Consider the following 4,092-nt stretch of genomic DNA (forward strand, 5'->3'; position numbering starts at 1 on the left):
ACCGACTTTGTAGTAAATGCCCAGGGTCCTATATTTGGAGAGATACTATCAGAATGTAGGCATTTCTGATCAACAGACAATTGAGTCACTGTCATACTGGCTTCTTGCTGGTGTATCCCCAGTCTCAAGCTTACCCATCAAATAGCCACCACACGGAATCTTCTAGCTTTTGTTAAAAGCTGTGATTTTAAGATCACCAAACATCTCTCCATCCTTTTACAAAACACAAATTAGCACTTCTCACTTTCCCTGTTTTCCTCCATTCTTCCCACTTTCTTGTAATGTAGCCTGTGGAACAATGGTGATTATAATAAAAGCAGTCTCAGTTAATTTTTATAGCATAAAAATTGAGAAGCTATAGAGAGAGTTCTTTCATGAGAAAATAATTCTAGAGGAGATAGCAAATCCTATGATCCAAATTACTTGGTAAAAACTTCAGCAGCACCCCTCCCCTGAAACCATATGTCACATTTTGAATACTGAGTGATACTGTGTTTTGTAGAATGCTTGTGACAGATGCCAGAAATTCACGTTTGAAATATTAAAAAAAACATGATGAGTTTAGAGGGCCAGTTATTTTTTTCAGCAGAAAAAAGTGGGATTGTGCATATAAAAATAATTTAGAATACAAAAATAAAAAGCATCATGATTCATTATCATCATTATCAGCCCAATAGGCATGATGGTGACCACTACAGTTACATTTGGCTGGGTACTCATTAAAGGGTAGGAAATATGCTGCTTGTTTTACATATATTTTTTAATTTAACTATTACAAAAGCATAGGAAGTATGTAGTATACAGAGTCATTAACAGCGCTGATTTCATGCTGGAGTGCCTGGGATCCTCTTCTTCTCCACAATTTGTCAGGTATGATCTTGGGCAAGTGTCTTAAACTCTGTGCCTTAGGTTCCTCATATGTACAGTGGCAAAAATAGTAGCACCGACCCCACAGGATTGTTATGAGGAATAAATGGCATAATACATGAAAAGACCTAAAACAAGCCAAGACATAGAGGCAGCTAATAAGTGCTAGGATTTCCCCATACTTATTTTATGTCAGATCAGTGTTGAAGAATTACTGTTGCAACCGTTGTTCTTTCTAAAATGTCTCCTTGTTTTCTGTCATGTTCATTAGGAAAAATGAGATAGTCTTGATTTGACATATCTGTGATATAAATTATTGCTATCTTTTTATGAGCTTATAGCAGTTGAAATGGAATAAAAACAGACTATAAAAAAGTAGAAAATAAAAAGTATTCTGAGGTAATATTGCAAAGTTCATTAGTGTTTAGAAAGCTCATGAATGCCTGAGTTAGTGCTCATTCTTAACAGAAGGGTGTATTTTTTTAACCAATGAATGCCATCCTCATTATAAATCGACTGAAAAGAATTGCTTATATGTATTCTTTATTTTTCTATGACTAACAATTAGTGAAGAAAAAAAATACCCTTTTCACATTTTTAGAGTCTTTACTGACTAAAGCAGCATTCATTAAATGGACAAGTAATTAGGTTGAAATACAAGAAATAAACAGACATAGTTTACCAATTTTTAGATAAATAAACTTTATTTTCATTTGGGAAGCTCTACTTTCTGTATGTAGAATTTACAAATATTAATATGGCTTGCATTATACAAATCATGGTTATCATTATATATAAGCTAGAAAACACATACTGATTTTGAAATCATTCTAAGCAGTAGCCTCTATGAGAAGACTAGTGTTAAAGATTTACCCTTAAAAATTTAACCTCCCGAAGTATTGATGGAGTGTTTAAAGAGAACGTAAATCTGCATTTCTAGGGGATGGAGGCAACTCATTTATCATAATTTGAAAAAGAAATAAAACACACTCAAATAGCCATCCAGAGATGGATGAGTGAAAGAATAATGCTCGTGTTGAGCTTAAGGGCTGGCACTCATCTGGCACCTACTGAATAATCAATGCATCTTCATTAATGATTGATAGAGCTTTATGTAACTGAATAGCTGTCTTTATTATAGATCTTTTATATTTTGCATTTAGCTTTAAGTAAACTTTATTTGTGACTGTGAAAGCAATCATGATACATATGTCAAATATGAGGAACATATATTATATGTAAAAATGACTGATTCCTTACTTTGGTAAGTGCTATTTTGATTTTTATGCAAAGAAAATAAGAGATCGTCTTTTATATCTCCAGTGATTCTTTGCTAAATCAACACATTGACAGCTAGGATTGAGAGCTGCCCTGTACCATCTTTAACACCTTAAGGTTGATTATGGTCGAAGACAGAAAAAACAGAATATCTTAAAGTTCTGAACTCTTACATTGATCCTTATCCTACTTTTGAAAAATCTGCAGGCTATAAAACCACTGTGGTTCTGCTCTTCTGAAAGCTCATGTCACAGCCTAAATGTTTCCCTGGTTGTGCTTGAGTCAAAGGTATTTGAAAACATGTTGTGGGGAAGAGGAGAGATGGTTTGTCTGATAAGAAGCCTGGGCTCTCTTGTGATTCCGATTTGGTATATGACCCCAGGCAGGTTATTTCTCCTTTGGGTCTCCATTTTCTCATCCTTTGTAGCAGTTGGAGGAGGTTCAAGTTCTTGAATACTTTTTAAGGTCTTTCTGTATCCAGAATCATGTCAAACTGCACTGCCATTTTTCTTTCTTTCTTTTTTTTTTTTAAATTGCTATTCTTCCAATGGTAGAAGCCAACTTGGAGGTTCTCCTCATGATGGGGGCTGAGAGGGAATCCTTGCTCTGACTTAATTCATTAAGACAAAGACACAGATTCATTTAACAGGTGTATATTTTCTGCTTACAATACGTAAGTGTCTTAGAGATCATTTGCTTGTTCAAAACAGAAATGCTTTCAAATTGCTTAAGTGAAATGGAGACTGTCTTGGAAGGATATATGAGAATCTCCCAGAACCCAAGGTTGCATTTGTGAACCTGGTTTCTGAACACAGGGAGCAGCATATCAAACTGATTTGTTTTTGCCTCGTCAGGATTTGTGGCTTCCTTTTTCTCTGGTTTCAAAGAGTGGCTTTCCCAGTTTGGTGATGGCAGAGTTACCTCCGTTCTAGCTTTGTGTTATCTCTCAGTTTGTCTTGAGAAGAGCATACTAGAATTACTGTGTTACGAATCCAGGTTCTCATAAAAGAGACTGATTGACCCAGGCTGGGTTAGATGTCTGCTTATACTTTAGTAGATAATTCATAAAACTAAAAAGCACAATGATAGATGTATGCACAAGGTGCTACAGGACCCTGGACAGAGCATCTTACCCAGCTTGGAATGTTTAGCAGGAGCTGAGTCCCAAGACAGTGAGCGAAGAAAGGTGGGAATGTCTCTGGGCAGAAGGAGCAGCACAAGCAGTGAGGTTTGCAACCACAAAATGTGTGTGTGCGACAGCAACCAGCTCAGGACCTGTGTAGCGGGAAGGGCGAGGCTGGGGAGGTGGGCACTGAGTCTGGCCATTGAGGGAGATGCCAAGGGGATTCTTGTCTCTGGCAACAAGTGTGGTGGCCTGGCCATCTTTGATTTAGATTCCTGTGTGACAAAACATGGTCAGAGCCAGAAAGAACTATTTCTTAAATGTGAAGATTAAAAAAAACTTCTCAAGCCACTTGATATTATTATTATTTTTTTTAACAGTTTACTGAGAGTGACGACTAACTGTTGAGAATGACAAAGCAAGCTTTGCTCAATGGCAGTATCATAGCCAATGAAGTTTATCTGAGGCACGATTATTGCTAATTGAGAATGACAAGGCAATTGTTCTGAGATTTTTTCCATAATTGAATCTTGCATATCTGTGAAAGCTCAATATTGATTATCTCTTAAATAAAATTTTCTCTATATATATTTGTAGCTTGAAAGAATTCTAATATTAAACAAATGGTATTAGGAGCCTTCAGGGTATGATTTTATCACATGGGATGGAGAAACTATATCATTATACATATATATTAATTGAGTTGAGCCTCTAAAAATTTCGATTCTCCTCCAAAGAACATAAAATCATTGGGAACTTCCTTAATATTCATCTAGTGTGTTAATTTTATAAACTTATTTCTGGCTTTTAATTAATTTCATCAT

At 35.8% G+C, this 4,092-nt stretch overlaps 1 non-coding gene across 1 annotated transcript; it reads left to right on the forward strand.

The window, feature by feature from the left end:
• The first annotated feature begins 3,689 nt into the window (after window positions 1-3,689).
• LOC116866455 lies at window positions 3,690-3,827 on the forward strand. Its single transcript, XR_004382393.1, has one exon. It is a non-coding gene; the product is annotated as a U4 spliceosomal RNA (small nuclear RNA).
• The last annotated feature ends 265 nt before the right edge of the window (window positions 3,828-4,092 follow it).

This window comes from Lontra canadensis, unplaced genomic scaffold (genome assembly GCF_010015895.1).
Source record: "Lontra canadensis isolate GAN:19392208 unplaced genomic scaffold, GSC_riverotter_1.0 scaffold9, whole genome shotgun sequence".
NCBI lineage: Eukaryota > Metazoa > Chordata > Mammalia > Carnivora > Mustelidae > Lontra > Lontra canadensis.